Source organism: Puma concolor, chromosome A1 (genome assembly GCF_028749965.1).
Source record: "Puma concolor isolate L17-30 chromosome A1, mPumCon1.1.hap2, whole genome shotgun sequence".
Taxonomy (NCBI): domain Eukaryota; kingdom Metazoa; phylum Chordata; class Mammalia; order Carnivora; family Felidae; genus Puma; species Puma concolor.
In genome coordinates, this window is record NC_141667.1 from 208,643,712 (window position 1) to 208,663,699 (window position 19,988).

A 19,988-nucleotide genomic window follows, 5' to 3' on the forward strand; every position below is an offset into this window, starting at 1 on the left:
ATTTTGATGTTATACTAACAGTTTATGTTTGCTTTTGCTTCCCTTGCTTTAGGAGACATATCTAGAAAGATATTGCTGTGGCTGATGTCAAAGAAATTACTGCCTGTGTTCTCTTTCAGCATTTTTCTGGTTTCAGGTCACACATTTAGGTCATTAATCTATTTTGAGTTTATATCTGTGTATGGTATAACAAAGTGTTCCACTTTCATTCTTTTGCATGTAGCTGTCCAGTTTTGTTGAAGACACTATAATTTCCATTGCATATTCTTTCCTCCTTTGTTGAAGATTAAATGCCCATAAGCTTGTGGATTATTTCTAGGCTTTCTATTCTGTTCCACTGATCTGTGTCTATTTTTGTTCCAGTAATATATTGTTTAGATTACTACAGCTTTGTAGTAGTCTAGATGTAGATGTCTAGAATTGTGATATCTCCAATTTTGTTTTTCCTTTCCAAGATTGCTTTGACTATTCAGAGTCTTTTCTGGTTCAAAACAAGTTTTAGGAATATTTGTTTTAGTTCTGTGAAAAATAATTTTGGTATTTTTGATAGTCATTACATCTAATCTGTAGACTGCATTCAGTAGTGTGGACATTGCACCAATATTTCTTCTTCCAATCTATGAGCATGGAATATCTTTCCATTTGTACTGTCTTCAATTTCTTTTGTTGATGTTTTATACTTTTCCAGAGTACAGGTCTTTTACCTACTTCATTAAGTTTATTTCTAGATATTTTATGATTTTTGGTATAATTTTAAATGGAATATTTTTCTTAATTTCTCTTTCTGCTGCTTCATTATTAGTGTATAGAAATACACTGTACATTGATTTTGTATCCTGTGACCTTACTGATTTAATTTATCAGTTCTAGCAGTTGTTTGGTGGAGTCTTTAGGGTTTTCTTTATATTGTATCATATCATCTGCAGATAATGACAGTTTTACTTCTTCCTTACTAATGTTGATGCCTTTTATGACTTTTTCTTGTCTAAGTCCTGTAGCTAGGACATATGGTACTATGTTGAATAAAAGTGGTGAGAGAGGACATCCATGTCTTATTCCTGACCTTAGGTAAAAAGCTCTCAGTTTTTTCCCATTGAGTATGATGTTAACTGTGGGTTTTTCATGATGGCCTTTATCATGATGGTAAGGTAGGTTCCCTCTAACTCCACTTTGTTGAGAGTTTTTATCATGAATGGATGTTGTATTTTGTCAAATATTCTTTCTGCATCTATTGAAATGATTGTATGGTTTCCAACCTATTATTGATACAATGTATTATGTTGATTGATTTGAGAATAATGAACCACTCTTGCAGCCCAGGAACAAATCCCATTTGATTGTGGTGAATGATTTTTTTTAATTGTCGGGTTCAATTTTTTAATATTTTGGTGAGGATTTGTGCATCTGTGTTCATCAGAGACATTGGCATGTAGTTTTATTTCCTGTGCATCTTTATTTGGTTTCGGTAGCAGGGTAATGGTGGCCTCATAGAATGAATTGGGATGTTTTCCTTCCTCTTCTAATTTTGGAATAATTTGAGAAGAATGGGTATTAAGTCTTCTTTAAATATTTGATATAATTCATCTGTGAAAGCATCTGGTCCTGGAATTGTGTTTATTGGGAGTTTTTTTGATCACTGATTCAATTTCACTGATGGTCATAAGTCTGTTCAACTTGTCTATTTCTTCTTTCTTCAGTTTTGGTAAATAATGTGTTTCTCGGAATTTATCCATTTCTTCTAGGTTGTCCATTTTTTGGCATATAATTTTTCATAGTATTCTCTTACAGTCCTTTGTATTTCTGTGGTGTCAATTGTTATTTCTCTTCTTTCATTTCTGATTTTATTTATTCAAGTCCTCCCTCTCCCTCCACCACCCTCTGTCTCTTTGTGTGTCTGGCTATAGGTTTATCAATATTGTTGAGCTTTTCAAAGAACTAGTTTCTGGTTTCATTTATCTGCTCTATTTTTTTTAGTTTCTATTTCTCTAACCTTTATTATTTCCTCCCTTCACTGGTTTGGGGTTTTGTTTGTTCTTTTTCCTTTAGCTAATTTAGCTGTAAGGTTAGGTTGTTTTTGTTTTGTTGTTTCATTTTTTTGCTTCTTGAGGCAGACCTATATTGCTATAATCCACACTTTTAGATCCACTTCTACACTCCAGAGATTTTGGACTGTTGTGTTTTCATTTTTTTCTATGTATTTTTCTTTCTTTCTTCTTTGATTTCCTGGTTGGCCCATTTATTGTTTAGTAACATGTTATTTAACCTCCATGTATTTGTGTTATTTTTAGATTTCTTCTTGCAGTTGATTTCTGGTTTCATAGTGTTGGGGTCAGAAAAGATGTATGGTACAACTTCCATCTTTTTGAATTTGTTGAGAATTGTTTTGTGGCCTAACATGTGATCTGTTCTGGAGAATGTCCCACGTACACTTGAATGTGCACTTGAAATGAATATATTATTATGCTGTTTTAGGATGGGATATTCTGAATATACTTGTTAGATCCATTTTGTCTAATGGGTCATTTAAAGCCATTCTTTCCTGGTTTATTTTGTTTTTGAATGATCTATGCATTGATGCAAGTAGGATGTTTAAGTCCCCTGCTATTACTGTATTACTATTGATTACTCCCTTTATATATTTGTTAATAGTTGTCTTGTGTATTTGGGTGCCTCCATGTTTGGTTCATAAATGTTTACAATTATTACATCTTGTTGGATTATTCCACTCATGATTTTGTAGTGTCCTTTTGTTACAGTCTTTGTTTTAAAGTCTATTTTGTCTGATATGTATATTGCTACCACAGCTTTATTTGCACTTCCATTTGCATGGTAAATCTTTCTCTGTGCCTTCACTTTCAACCTTCATGTGTTGTTAGGTCTGAAATGAGTTTCTCGTTGGCAGCATAGAGATTGGTTTTCCTTTTTTATCCATTCTATCACCCTTTTTTTTTTTTCTTTTTTTTTTTCAACTTTTTTTTTTTTTTTTTGGGACAGAGAGAAACAGAGCATGAACGGGGGAGGGGCAGAGAGAGAGGGAGACACAGCATCGGAAACAGGCTCCAAGCTCCGAGCCATCAGCCCAGAGCCTGACGCGGGGCTCGAACTCACGGACCTCGAGATCGTGACCTGGCTGAAGTCGGACGCTTAACCGACTGCGCCACCCAGGCGCCCCTCACCCTTTGTCTTTTAACTGAAGCCTTAGTCCATTTACATTCAAAGTAATTATGAATAGATATGGACTTATTGCCATTTCCTTACTTGTTTTACAGTTGTTTTTTGTACTTGTTCTTTGTTCCTTTCTTTTTTTTCTCTCCTGTCACAGTTTGCTGGCTTTCTTTAGTGATATGCACAAGAGAAAGAAATCCAAGTATATCTATTACTGTTTTTGATATGTCATTACTATTTTTATATTTAACACATGCATATAACAGTGTGTATTAAGTTGATGGTTGCTTAAGTTTGAACCCATTCTAACAGCACTAAAGTGGGGCGCCTGGGTGGCTCAGTCGGCTAAGCGTCCGACTTCAGCTCAGGTCACGATCTCGCAGTTCGTGGGTTCGAGCCCTGCGTCGGGCTCTGTGCTGACAGCTCAGAACCTGGAGCCTGTTTCGGATTCTGTGTCTCCCTCTCTCTCTGACCCTCCCCCGTTCATGCTCTATCTCTCTCTGTCTCAAAAATAAATAAACGTTAAAAAAATAAAAAAATAAAATAAAAGCACTATAGTATTACTCTTCTTCTACCCACACGTTAGTATATGGGGTCATACCTTACATCCTTTTATTTTGTGAATCCTTTGAGTTTTGTAGATATATGTAATGTTACTGTTTTTGTGCTTCCTACTTTTCTTACTCTTGTTTATGGTCTTTCCTTTCCGTTCAGAGAGTCCCCTTTAATGTTTCTTGTAAAGCTGGGTTAGTGGTCATGAATTCCTCTAATTTTTGTTTGAGAAACTCTTTCTCTCTCTTTCTATTCTCAATTATAGCCTTGCTGGATAGAGTATTCTAGGCTGAAGATTTTTTTTCTTTCAGCACTTTTAATATATCCTGTCACTCTGACCTAAAAAGTTTCTGCTGAAAAATCAGCTGGTAGTTATATACAAGGGAAACCCTGTAAGACTATCTCATTTTTGTTGCTGGTTTTCAATTTTTCTCTTCATCCCATTATCATGCCATTTTCATTACTATGTGTCTTGATGTGGACTTGATTGGGTTGATTTTATTGGGGGCTGTGCTTCCTGAATCTGAATTTCTGTTTCCTTTTCCAGATTTGGGAAACTTTGAGCCATTATTTCTTCAAATTAATTTTCTTCTTCCTTTTTGCTCTCTTCTTCTGGGATCCTTATAATGTGAATGTTATTATGCTTTATTGTGTCCATGACTTCCCTTAATCTATTCTCATATTTTGTTATTCTTTTTTTTTTTTCCTTTTTCCTGTTCAGCTTGATTTCTTTCTCTTACTCTGTCCTCCAGGTCATTGATCCATTCTTCTGCTTCCTCTAGTCCATTATTTATTTCCCTCCAGTATATTTTTAATTTTAGTTGTTGAGTTCTTTACCTATGCTTGGTTCTTTACCTCTTTGTTGAGGGTCTCACTTAGCTCCTCCACTCTTCTTCCAAGTCCAGTGAGTATCTTTCTGACCATTACTTTAAATTCTCTATCAGGCATATTACTCATTTCCATTCTGTTCACTTCTCTTGCTGTGATTTTGTCCTGTTCTTTCACTTGGCATATATTCCTATATCTTCTCATTTTGTCTTACTCTTTGTGTCTATGTGTTAGGAAACTCAACTATATCTTTTGCTCTTGGAAGTAGTGGCCTTATGCAGAAGAGGTCCTTTTGCTCTGCAGTGCAATGTCCCCTATTCAACAGAACCTGGCACTTGAGGGATGTCTCTGAGGTATGTTGTGTGTCCCCTACAGTTGGGGCTAACCTCTGTTTGTCTTTGGTCCAGTCATGTCCAATAACTCTCTGCCTGTTGTGGGCAGGGTTTTGTCCCTGTATTATTAATGGGCTAGTCTGGGCCACGTTGGGCTTGAAGTGGGACAGATCAGGTAATTACTATAGTTGTGGTCACATAGAACTGCAAGGTACTCTCCCTGTGTTGTTCCCTGAGAATCTTCCATTAGGGGGTGGGGCATGCAGTCATATAGATGCCTGCCCCCAGCCTATTCCTGAGCCATAGTCAGCTGCTGTGTGTGGTTATTTTCCTTTCTCCCCAGGGCAATGGAGTCACTTCAAAGTGGTGCTGGCCCATATTAGGGCTGCTTGCACACTGCCAAGCTTATGGCATCACTTTGAATGGACTACTGCCAAAAGCAGGATGTCAGGGGCAGTCAGCAAGAGAGGGCAGGTTTAGGTACATAGTGTTAGCAAGGTTTGTGCTGTTCTGCTTGTGGGAGGGGATCTGTAGCACCTTTAGAGAACTCCTGCTGAGGGGCAGTTTAGAGAGGGAGGGTCTGCAGAAGAGCACATGGACAGGGCACACTGTTAGCCAGCCAAGTGGACATTCTTTATACTGGTTCCCACAGGTGTCCACATATCAAGGCTGGGGAATCAGGGAGGGAAATATCACTCATCCACTCTTCTCTTGAAGATCCCTGCCCTTGCAGCATTAGTTCTGCCATTAGTAAGTAAATCTCTTTCCCATATGCCTCAGGCATTTTTCAAATTACTGCTTTGTGGTAGACTCTGGGTCTAAAGTTCTCTCTTGTCTAGCAAAAGAGCAGGACGCAGGATTGAAAGTGAGAGATGGGTCATGTCCTGGAAAAGACAAGAGCCCCGAATAAGCATCCTTGCCCTGTATTTGTTCAGATCAGAAGGCTTACAAACGTGATGGGTGTGCACAAGGAGACAAACTGTGAACATTAACTTGGTGACATGAGGAAAAAGGGGAGTTTTGAAGATAGTTGGGGTTTGGGTGAATATAAAACAAAATCCTGGTGCCGGTCAGATGGGTAGATGTTTGTTAACGGCAGACAGGAGGCGCCTTGACTGTTTAACTTAGCTAACCTAGGGGATAAGACAGGGGAAATAACCTCAGGGTTAATACGCCACCTTTTCTTTTGTTAACTGTCTCTGCTCTTGGCTGCTTGCCTGCAGCACAGGGGTCCATAGTCCAATTCCCCAATTTACCTAACTTGGCCCTATCCTCCTGTGAAAGCAGCTTTACTGCTATAATACTAAATTGGGGGTGCTTCCACCCTGAATATCTAATCTTATTCATTTCATATACCTATGTATCGGGCACATTTGTGCCGTTCCTATTTTAGGTCTTTGCCTCTCTCTATTCTGGGGGCCTTTACACCTCCCTATTCTCGGGGTGCCAATCTGGTTTACCCAAACTGAGGTGTGAGCATTTTATGGTTTTGTATTTCTTTATGCCTTGTTAACCTATTGGTGTAAGCTGGAGGGATTCCTAAGCTTATCACCCATACTGCTTCTAGGCTGAATCTAGGGTCATTTGTTTTGCTGCCTGTGTAAGGGCAGGGACTCAATTTCCTATCACCCTTTGACTCTTTCCAAGCCTAGTCCACTGATTTTTAAAGTTTCAGGTGTTAAGTCCAATGATTGTAACAACCCACAAAGTTAAGCCCCTCTGTTTTTCAAAGCCAAATGTTATAGGGATTTGTCTTCCTGGTGTGGATTCCTGATGCCTAGAATGCCTGATATGAGCTCTGCTCTTCTCCCTTCTCTGTGCTTTTCGTGTCCCTCCCTCTCCCTTCTTCCCACAGACAGACTCACAGGTCCCTTTGGCTCCTGACCACATTTCCAACCTTCCTACCCTTTTCTATGTGGCCACTTCTCTACATTAACTGTAGGAGTCAGTTCTGTCAGTCTTGGGTGGGTCATTTTCTGGGTTATTTACACTGATATGGGTGAGACCTTGGTGTATCCATGGGATATGATAAACTTAAGATCCTTCTACTCTGCCATGTTCCCTGGAATTCTCCTAAGAAGGATATTTTTTTTAAATAAAGTGTTTTTAAAAATGAAATGATAAATGAATCAATATCATTCTCTTTTGTCACTTTCACTTATATAATACTGGTAATAGTAATTGGACATTATAAAACAACATATTCTGTAGATTCTCAACAATTCATCAATTTTTCCTTCCTTTTCTTTCCTGACTACTCTAGGAAATTTAGAAGCTTCTCTAAAATCAGTATTGCATTCACTATATATTACAGGCATACCTTAGAGATAGTGTGGGCTTAGTTCCAGACTGCTGCAGTAAAATGGGTCAAATAATTTTTTTGGTTTCCAGTGTTTAGAAAGTTATGTTTATACCCTACTGCAGTCTATTAAGTGTTCAATAGTATTGTCAAAAAATTTACATACCTCAATTTAAAAATACTCTTTGCTAAAAAATGTTAATCATTCTCTGATCTTTCAGTGAGTCATAATCACAGATCAACATCACAAATATAATAATAATGAAAAGTTTGAAATATTGTGATAATTACCAAATTGCGACACACAAAATTAAATGAGCAAATGCTGTTGGAAAAATGGCGCTGATAGACTTGTTCAGTGCAGGGTTGTCACAAACATTCAATTTGTAAAAAATGCAGTATCTGTGAAGCACATTAAAGCCAAACTTAGTAATACAAGGTATGACCGTATGTTTGCATTTGTCTTCCCTGTTAAACCAGGATTTTGTGTGTGTGATACTATAAACTTGAAGAAAAAATGAACACAAACATATGCTAACTGCATCATGCACATACAAAAATGTTGGCATGGACATGTATATTATCTCCATATATGAAATAATATTTTGCTACCAGTTTTATTATACAAAGAGTTTGGGCCATAATAGACACCTGTCCCAAATATTAAGTATTTTCTGAGCAAGAAAAGGAAAACAAAAGTGAAATTTCAGTCCCTGATACTACTGAACAATCACGTATACTTCGTATGTTAAAATATACACACAGATTACAGAAATAAAAATTTTTCTTGTACTATTTCTCCCCATTCTGTGCCTTAGGGATGAGAGTAAGAAAATAGTAATCGGTACAGGTAAATTATGTCAGTGATGTGCTGATAGAAAAAAGATAAAGGTAGTTGGTATTTTAACTGTCTCTACAGTATGCAAAAAAAGCCACTAATCCAGAAAGTATGAAGAGAATACTCAAACTACACCAAGACTGAGATGCTGTAAAATATAAAATGATAGATCATTTTTACCCGTTAGTCTATTATAGATTGTGTATTTATAATAGAAAAGCATAATGAGCTCTTTTGTTTTTCTGACTTACAGCTAGTTCAATAAAACTCAAAAGCAACGTATTTGACACTGATAATCACCTAAGATGGTTACAAGACAAGAATATACTATTAAAAACAATTTTATAAAGAAATAAACATGCAAGAGACAACACTTTTGTCATCAGAATATATAACACAATCTATTTTGTCCATATTCTGAGCCTTAAGATTCTCTTCCATACCCCTCCTCCCAACTATTTGTTTAGTAGATATAAATGGCATCTGAGCTAGAAAGAATCAGGGGCTTACTTTGCTTGGATGAAAAACAGGTTATATATTGCACATGAGATTTATATATTCTGTAGAATCTTGGGTTTGATAGGCTAGAAACAGCTTATTCCTCAATTTTATACTTTAGGTACAGACCTCCTCATATTTGCCTCAGGAACATTTACAAGCATGTCATACCATTCTTTTCAAGAATCCATAAAAACCAGTACCATCATTTAAGAATTTTATCTTTTTTTTTTTTTAAGTAAGCTCTTTTCTCAGATTTTGAAACATCCCTTTGCACAGCATGGGGAGCACAAATAACTTTGGCTTTAAAACCACTAAACCCCATGTATGCTCCTTGCAATGCACAATGTAGCCATTTATTTTATGACATTTGTAAGTGAACATTATATGATGCTATCTCCAAATAGGGGTGTTTATAGAGCTGGTGAAAGCGTAGAATGCAGACAGTTGGTAAACTGCCAATTAACCAAACCAAAATATATAGAAAATGAAAGACTCCAAGAGAGAATAATGATGACATGGATGAAAATAAATGCAATATCGTGTGATGTTTCAGATGTATAATTTTAAATGAATGTAGAATCTCCTCTCATCCTTTATAATTTAAAGGTGGGATAATTCTTTTAAGGGAAAGCTTTAAAAATATTAGGTCTGTTTTATAACATGTTAGCATTTAAATGTGTGAGTTATTGAATCCTTACAAACAAAGTAAAATGAACAATGAAATTAAAGATTATTATATTGTCCCTCTTTTCTTCACCAGTTCTGTACTTTGTTCAGTGTGCTGGCCATTAGCATAGCTCGTTGCTACTTTGAAAATTTTTATATAATGTGTTTATTATTTCTTGAAGAAATTACTATAAAATATATTTGCTAGTAGGAAATTCTCCTTATTCATATTTTAAACACATCTTTAACCTTTGCAACTCTATTTTTTTTCTTACAATAGCAAGCTGGAGCTGGATATTTATAAAATTGTAGCTCATTAATATTAGGTGAAGGTTGATAAAAAAAGGATATATTTGTCATACTTCATCTGGTATATCATGATGTAAGAGTAGAATCATAATCACACATCACCTAATAGTGATGTTTAAAGGAACAATTTATCTGGTGATGTATCATTTCTAGTCATTTGTCACAACTGTTTTTCTTCAACATAAATCAAAGCTCCCTCAATACTCAAAACCTCTTGTCCATAAATAGTAAATTTTTCTATTACTCCCTGATTGGCTTTTAAGAACTTTGATCCCTTTGCTGCTAAAATTAAGGTTTCCAGGGGCGCCTGGGTGGCGCAGTCGGTTAAGCGTCCGACTTCAGCCAGGTCACGATCTCGCGGTCCGTGAGTTCGAGCCCCGCGTCGGGCTCTGGGCTGATGGCTCGGAGCTTGGAGCCTGTTTCCGATGCTGTATCTCCCTCTCTCTCTGCCCCTCCCCCGTTCATGCTCTGTTTCTCTCTGTCCCAAAAATAAAATAAAAAACGTTGAAAAAAAATTTTTTTTTAAATTAAGGTTTCCTAAATATACTTATTATTTCCATATACTTGCTTAGTCTCCCCCAAAGTATCTTTTGGAAATTACCCTGTTTCCTCAATAAGTTCTTCTGGAAACTCATACTTTTGCTGTTAATCTCCTTCTACTTGTTAATTCCAGCTAAATGCCAGAATACTTCAGATGCCACCATATCCAAAACCCCTTATTCCAAATAGAATATTCTTTTTCCCTTTCAGGGTGACTCACATGAAGGAAGTAAACTATATTTCAATACCCTTGATTACTTTTTTTAAAAATCAGTGTTAGCATATACTCATTGCTCAACAACAACAACAAAAAACCTTCACCGTCAACTCTGCTGTATATTAGTCCTGAACCCACTTAGATTTTTGGAATACCTTGATTTCTCTTTTTCTTGTCAGTTATCAAGCCTGGATAAAATCATCACAAAATATACAAGTAAGTAAAGCAGCCTTACATAACACATGAGGCTTAATTGAATAGAGAAGTCCTGATTTTTTTTTTAATTCAAAATAATAAAAAGAAGAATTTTCAGGAAAAAAAATTACCTGAGTTTTAGGAGTCTGGCTCAAGTTGAAAACTAACCTTATGAATAGAAAATGATAAATAAATATGTAGGTAGGTATAAAAGAAGCGCTTGAGATTTAAATTTTTAATTTAAATTAAGGCACCCTAGTTAAACTTAACAGCAAAAAAGTCAGCAACTACATACACAGACTTACACAATAGACTAGTTTGGGAAAGCTATCCCTGTTGGCCACAAGTAATAGGACCTATATTTTAAATATTATCTTTAAATGGGCATATTGTTTGCAATGGATGCTAATATCATTTATTTGATAAAAAAATTGAACTAAATTCAAATCCCTTTGATACAACTATATTTTCTCATAATTTGAGATTATTAAATACATCAAACGATCTAAAGATGATGGTACTTATTTCTAGATTCAGAAATTTCTAGATTCAGAAATTTCTGGAAATTTCTGAGGATATCCTTGGCTTTTATGAACAATATAGGATCATCCTAATAATGTCATCCCCTTCAGTCCTATAGTTGTCTGATGATACTACTTACTGTTCCAGTTCCTCAATCCTTCATCACCTTTGAAATAATCTAAAATTCAGCAAAACAGAGCTTTGGTAATAAGAAAAATATCACTCTTTATAACATGATTCCATTTGTAAAAGCTGAAAGATACTTTTCAGTTATGTAATTTGAAACACAAATTGAGAGCGATTAAGAAGTGAGTGATAAGACATTAGAATAATTAAACTTTTGCTTATGCGTTGGTTCTACTTTATTTTGGTGTGCTGTAATTATTAAATTTAGAGACAATGGTAACTTAGAGATGTGACCTAAGCAAACTGTATCTGTACATGATTCTATACACGTACTCAAAATGAATTATTGTATCTATGCTGACCGCGCAGGTATTTGTGTTTTCACATCACATTTCTGTTTGACTATGCCACCAACTACCAATGCATCTACTTCAGTTTAGGCTCTACTCTTACATTTAGACCTAAAGGCTATATGTAGATAAACTTTTAGTTACTTTTGGAATTTCTGGTCCTGTTGTACACTATTTTGAGGACAATTTGCTACTATTGCCTTTTTAGTTGTGTTGCTTCCCACTTAAATTTAGGGAACCAGTTGCCTCCTCAATCATATTCCCCATAGATTATTAAAATCAATTGGCCATAAATTATTCAAAATGTGAACCAGTTTCCATCTTGACCTCACATAGTCAAAAGACAGTAGGATCCCATTGTTGAATTGTTTTCCCAACTATCAGTGGGGTTCAATTAATATATGTAATTATATAGGAGAAAGGAATAAAAATGCTCACAGATTTCTCTCAAAGTCTGGCTCTTTGCCTCCAATGCAGGGTTGAGTGAGAAATATGGCAGTAAGCCAAACTATCCTTCTTCCAAAATCAGCCACAATAGAATCTGCTGGATTGAAATAGAACATTAGGAGTTTAGTTTGGCACTCAGTACTCTCGGCCAGTTCTATATTTGTGACATGATTTACTGGGCCAATCGCCCAAAGAAGCTCTGTGTCTAGCTGCCCAGTTTTGAAATACAGAGAAGAGTTCATGACCACCATGCTTTGTAAACCTACATTTCTGAAAATTATGTTTCTTTATTTAAAAAGGCTGTGAGATAGCCAGATGTGTGTATTGGGGAAAATCAACCATTTTGTGAAAAGGCTTTTGTGCACAATTTCTAAAAACCATCAGTATCACTTGAATTGGTTACACATTGCTTTCTGGCAGAGTAATTTCTGTTTTTATATAGTGGGCTAAAAATGATCAGCATTGAAATTTCATTCAAAGATTCTACAAATGTATCATTAGAGATATTGTGTTTTATTAAATATGCTATTAGGAAAACCATGTGGCCCAGTGGAAAGAACATGAACTTTGTGTCAGGTATAAATCCAAATTTGTTCACATACTTGCTGTGGCAGAATGACCAAATTTATTAACTAAATTTCTCAAGATTTCCTTTTCTAACCACTTGTAAAATTGCCTCATTGGGTAGTGGTAAGATTACATGAGTTAACCTATGCAAACCCTAACAGCAACATCCCATGAGCTATTGTTACTTTACCCATTTTTAAACTAAGAAAATTAAGGCTTCAGTAATTTCTTCATGGTCAGAAAGGAGACAGGTGGCCAAGCTCATGTTTCAATGTAGACAAAGTGACCACCAAATCCAAAATATATCTGAACAAGCATCATCCCTTCTAATGTCACCTAATTTGTCTGTTCATCAACATCCTCCAAATTGGCAACATTTTTTAATGTCACTGGTATCATTGTCTCATAGACACTGGATTCATTAAACTACCATAGCATCACCATTGTTGTTTTCATTATACACATAAGTTCTCAAATCTGGAACACCACTCATGTTGTAATGCTACAACCTCCCAGCCATGTAAACTTGGGTGAGTCACAACTTTGCTAAACTTTAGTTTTTCCATTTTCACATTGAAATTGATATTTTTAAGTTTAAGGAAAAATATTTGAGTAATCTCTGGAAGAATAAATATATATGCTTATTGCAAAATGAAGTTAGCAGTAACAATTTGATCAATTATCAATAGGATGAAGTATAATTCATAAAGAGTGTTTGGCCTTAATGGATGTTCAATAATGACAGTTTTTTATAAGTTCTCTTAGATTTGGATTCAGGTTAATTATTAGGCCAAAATACATCAAGTTTAAGACATTATATTCTAATTAAAAATATACTAGGTAGGAAACAAAAATTCTAAGTTGAGGTCTTATAATTGCCACTAACAAAGATGTAACCAGTCTGAACCTCATCTTCGTCAAAATCTTCATTAATGTTAAGTAGAAACTTCCTTCCTTACTTCCAAGAATGGTAGAAAAAATTATACTAATAAAAATATGAACTGAAATCCAATATCAAGGTAACACTATTTGGAATGTTAATTCTTTCTAATAGTCCTAGTTTTTTGGATGGAAATGGGAAAGATCACTAGACATTTCTCAGGATCAAATCCTGTGAATGATAAGTCTGATTAGGGCATAAATGTTGCTAATTTTGGATTTCTTTTAGACAAATAGAAAGGTGACCATAAATTATACCACAAATATTAGTACTCTTGCAATTGTCACAAATCAGAAAGTAATCTAGAAGACTAACAATAGTTATCTCTGCATATGAATAAGTGAGGATTTAATTTTTTAATAATTAGAATTCACAAAGCAAAACAGGCTAAGGGAAGGAATAGCAAACTTCTCCTTTTAGTCTAAAAAGTATTTAGCCTTCATTTATGCAAATGCTCCTAATGAGGACAGTGTTGATGATTTTGACCCTTTGTACGTCACTTTTTTTCCAAGGCAAAACTTTATTTGCCCTCTTTCTCATTATGCTTCTATTTGAAATTGATTCATATTCAGAACCGAAGGGGAAGAAACCTGGGCATTCATTTAGATGATTAATTAGGAAGAAAAATTTTATTCAGTCTGAAAAAAAATGATACACAACCCTAATAGTCACTCAACATTGGCTGAAAATGAGGTGTGATTCCCAGAAGTACGATTTATTTTCCTGGGAATGAAGGAATTACTATCAAGATTAGGCTTAACTGACTGAGCTGACTCTATGGCACTGGCTACACATTGCAAATGCAGTCTTGACATCGGCTTACTAACACCCCTTTCTCTTAAAGCACAGAATCTGAACTAACATTGGAACTAATTACTCACATCCTTCATATTTAAGTTAACAGATGGAATAATCTTTTTCCAAAAGACAATACTGATATATACCTGACTCTTGTTAAGGTTGAATACTTTTTTCTACTTTAAAAGTTAGGCTAGAGTTTACAAATACATATTTCATAGATATCTTTCTCATATTTTTTCATCCACAGACTTTCCATCTAATATACTTTAATCACTGTCATAGTCACAAGTAATTAAGAAGCCTACCTTCCATGTCTTTCATTGGATTTAATAAATAATATAGCCCTACCTTGTGCTGTGTAGATAACACGTAGAATTAGTATTTTTACTAGTGTTTACTTTTAGATTTTATTTCAGAGTATATAGCTCTGAAACAATGAGGGAAGCAAGTCTTTGTTATGTTAGAAAAAAAGTAATAAGCTATAACTGGATCATTTAAAGAAAGCTTCTCTAACAAAAATATATTGTTATAATAGTAAGGCAAGACTGTAGGAGATTTGACTAACAAAGACCTGGAAACTTTACAGCACTAAAATATGAAGGGAATAACAGGAAATAAATCACATTTATGGTCTGAGACTAATGCAAACTGAGTTAAGCCAATTTTGATAATTACATTTATTACTTTCTTTGGTCAGATATCAATAAAATTAAGTAAAGAGAAGTGAAGGGTAAAAATATTTTCTCTCCCCCTACTTAAATCTGCTATCAACTGGAAGCAAATATAGAGTGAGGTTTTGACACAGAACAAAATGGATTTAGCAAGAAGGCAAAAATGAACAAACAAAACTACCATACAACCTTTAATTTGATAAAGCCCCAACTCTGCCACTGTATCACACTGAAAAGAACCTTGTATGGAAGGTTTATTTGAGATTATTATGACAATATCCTACAGGCATACTGTAGCCACTAAGAAGATTTTCATGCAGTAAGATTAAAATGTAAGCTAAACATTTAGGACTGGATGGGGGTCTAGGCCCAGGGCATCATTCTGAAGGGCCAGCTTCTGATTCTTAGAGCTTTTAAATATTATCCATGGAAGATAAGGGTGCTTGAGCAATATTTTCCTTCAAACCACATGGCTTGAACACCATTTAAATTGAGAAAAAATGTATAATGTGAATTATGTTAATTAAGAAATTCTATACTGCTGGTCAGAGATAAAGATAGTTGAAATATCACTGATTCAAGTCTTTCAATGCTAACTAAAAATGCCTTGAGTATATATCTTCTCTTAAGTTTATTTCAAATATGAACTATATAACTCTAATTTGTACACTGAAACTAATTTACTTCCACATGTATCTATAGTTAATTTTAACATTTCGGAAGAGAAAATTAGAAATATAGTTTTACCCCCCTAAATATTTCAGTATGATTCTGTAGAAAATGTAAACATCCCTTTATATGGTGAGAAATACATTCTCACAAGCTTTCTGGTGATTTAATAATAATTCATTAAATATTCTAGCCTAACACTTTTCCCCCAAATTATCTTTACAGCTCATTTTCAGTATCGAGATCTAATTTAGGACTAATCACATTTGATTGTTCGATGCTTCCAGACTCTACATTTTTAACAGTGCTTTTTGTTAACAATATTCTTAGTTGTTGAAGGGAGCAGATGTGACTGACTGTTCTATTTTGGTGAAGATTGAATTACCCCAATTCCCTATAATTCTTGTAAATTGGGAAGTAAAAACAAGGGATTTATTAGATTCAAAGTTAAACTTTCTTAAAATTATATTATTTAATTGTATATGATAATTAATGCTTAATTTTGCATTAAATGTTAAGTTATATTTGGTCACCCCAATATGAATAATGGTGAGATTGGCCAATTTATTAAATGGTGACAGTTTGATTCCTTCCTCATGTACTGTTTTTCCTTTTGTTAATAAAACATAACTTAGCATCACATGAATATCTAACATCCCTCCCTTTTCCCATCCAACAATTGCCAATGCCACTTGATGACTCTTATCTAAGTTAATGATCACATTAGAAGTTGAGATGTAGTGATTTTTAAGAGATCTAAAATTTCATCTACATTGATTAGCTTTCATCTCTAAAGTAGAACTTCTGCTGATTGTGCAGAGCTATTCATCTCTATGGGATGCACTTTGTACTCCATAGGAATGATAATGATCAGTTCTTTACTTAGGTTTCCTCTAAAACTCTTACCTAGAAATCATAATTTTTCAACATAATTTTCCTTGTTTCTGCTTTGTGATAGACCACTTATAGAATTATAAAATCATTTTCATTGTTCAAATGTCCATATTAACCCCAAAATCTACAGATTCAATGCAATCCCTATCAAAACACCAATTGCATTTTTCACAAAACTAGAAAAAATAATCCTAGAATTTGCATGGAACCACTAAAGATCCCAAATAACCAAAGCAATGTAGAGAAAGAAGAACAAAACTGGAGCTATCACAATTCCAGATTTCAATATATACCACAAAGCTATAGTAATCAAAACAGTATGGTACTGGCACAAAAATAGATACATAGATCACAATAACAGAATAGAGAGCTCAGAAATAAATCCATGATTATAAGATAAATTTATGAAAAAGGGGCAAGAATATACAATGAAGGAAAAGCATATTCAATATTTGGTACTGGGAAAACTGGACAAGTAAAAGAATGACACTGGTCCACCTTTTAACACCATACACAAAAATAAACTCTAAATGTGAGACCTGAAACCATAAAAATCCTAGGAGAGAACACAAAGTAATTTCTCTGACATCAGCCATAGTAACATTTTTCTAGATATGTCTCCTAAGGTAAGGGAAACAAAAGCAAAAATAAACTATTGGGACTGCATCAAAATAAAAAGCTTTTGTGCAACAAGAAAACCACCAGAAAAAGAAAAAGGCAACCTATTGAATAGGAGAAGATCTCTGTGGATGATATATCTAATAAGGGGTTATAGTCAAAATATAAACAGAACTTATATGACCCAATACCAAAAAAACAATCTGATTAAAAAATGGTCAGATGACCTGAGTAGACATTTTTTCCATTGAAACCATACAGATAGACAAGACACATGAAAAGATGGTCAACATCATTAATTATCAGGGAAATGAAAGTCAAAAGCATAGTGAAACATCACCTTATACCTGTCAGGATGGCTAAAGTCAGAAGATAATATATAACAAATACTGGTGAGGATGTGAAGAGATGAACCCTTGTACACTTTGATGGATATAGCTCTATGGAAAACAGTATGGAGTGTCTTGAAAAAATTAAAAATAGAACTACCACATACATGATCCAGTAAGTGCACTACTGGATATATGCCCAAAGAATACAAAAATACTAGGAGCACCTGGGGACTCACTTGGTTAAGCATCTGACCCTTGGTTTCAGCTCAGGTCATGATCTTGCAGTTCATGGGTCTGAGCCCTGTATGGGGCTCTGCATTCACAGTAAAAAGCATGCTTGGGATTCTGTCTCTTTCTTTCTGTCCCTTCCCCCTTGTGTTCTCTCTCTCTGTCTCAAAAATAAATATATTTAAAAAGAATAAAAAACACTAATTCAAAAGTATATATGCACCCCTATGTTTATTGCAGCATTATTTATGGTAGCCAAGATTGGAAACAACTTAAGTGTCCATCAACAGATGAATGGATAAAGAAGTTGTGGTGTACATATGTATGTATGTACGTGTGTATAAATAAATATGCATATATAGCAAAATATATAATGTACAAATATAAATATACATACATATTTAGAATATTATGCAGCCATAAAAAGTATGAGATCATGACATATGAGACATATGAGACAACGTGAATGGACCTAGATGGTATTATGCTAAGTGAAATAATTTAGGTGCAAAAAGACAAATCCCATATTATTTCACTCGTAAGCTGAACCAAAACAAAACAGAATCAGACTTCAAAAAACAGAGAATAGGGACACCTGGGTGGCTCAGTCAGTTGAGTGTCCGACTTCAGCTCAGGTCACAATCTCACAGTTCGTGAGTTCGAGCCCCGGGTCAGGCTCTGTGCTGACAGCTCAGAGCCTGGAGCCTGCTTCCAATTCTGTGTCTCCCTCTCTCTTGTCCCTCCCCCACTCGCTCTCTCTGTTAAAAGTAAATAAACATTAAAAAAAAAAAAAACAACACAGAACTGATGATTGCCAGAGGGGAAGGGAGTTGGGGAGTTCAGCAAAATGGGTGAATGGGAGTGGGTGATACAAGCTTCCAGTTATGGAATGAATAAATCATGAGAATAAAAGGCACAGCAGAAGGAATATAAGCGATGATATTAATAGTAATGTATCAAGATAGATGGAAGCTACACTTATAAACACAGCATAATGGGGGCACCTGGGTGTCTCAGTTGGCTGAGGGTCTGACTTTCAGCTCAGGTCATGATCTCACGGTTCATGGGTTCGAGCCCTGCATCAGGCTCTGTGCTGGCAGTTCAGAGCCTGGAGCCTGCTTGGGATTCTGTCTCCCTCTCTCTCTGCCCCTCCCCCACTCATACTCTGTCTCTGTCTGTCTCTCAAAAGTAAATAAGCATTAAAAAAATATAAACACAGCATAATATATAAACTTGCCAAATTGCTATATTGTACACCTGGAACTAATGTAACATCATGTGTCAACTGTACTCTAAAAAATAAAAATGTAAAGAATAAAAAAATTATTATTTTATTAAAGTGATTTAACATATCACTGTAGCTACTTGGGAATGAAAGTATGAATTGTTTCTTTTCTTTGTTTCAGATTGCTATTTAAACTCTCTTCAATATCCGAAAATAACCTAGTCATAGCCCTTACCAAATCTATCATCATATGAATTGACGAAATTCAATTCATCCAGATCTACCATTCTTGACTCGGAACATTTTTTTTTCTTTTCGCAATTTTTCAATGGATGAATTGTTGTATGTGAATTGGTCATACTATAACCCTGATATTCTCTTGTTTTTCATCCTTCCGCAACAAAGCAACTTTTCTCCATCTACAGTGATTACAGTAATGCTCTTTTAATTGGATTGAGGAATTCTTTAGATAAAAAAAAAACATAGTCCTCATTCCTAGCAGACAATCATCTTCAGAAACCTTTAGGGTATTATGTCATAAGACTGTCTTGTATATAAAATCATTTAGTTTTATCAATACGTTTTTGTTGTTAAGTTTCACATTGATTGGTACTTTATTTGCTTAAAACCTAAACATTGTCAGTTAAAAAGAAATCCACTCTGGTGTCTAGATCTTGCCATTTAAATTCTAGGTTTGCTTTTTGGTTTTTGGGTTTTTTTTTATGTATGTATTTATTTTTGATACTTGGTAAAATTTTATCCAAGAATTAGAATATATATATATATATATATACACACACACACACACACACACACATATATATATATTTAAAAACAGAGGCTTGCCTGGGTGGTACAGTCAGTTAAGCGTCCAACTTTGGATCAGGTCATGATCTCATGGTTCATGGGTTTGAGCCCCGCATTGGGCTTTGTGCTGACAGCTCAGAGCCTGGAGCCTGCTTTGGATTCTGTGTCTTCCTTTCTCTTTCTGCCCTTCCCTGCTCATGCTCTGTCTCCTCAGTCTCTCAGAAATTTAAAAAAAAAAAATTAAAAAAAAAAGTAAAAACAGGAACCATTAGACAATGAATTAGGAAACTAAGAGTGATTTAAGTTTTGGTGGCCCTTGACTATTTTTTTTTTTTTAAGTTCCTTAAAG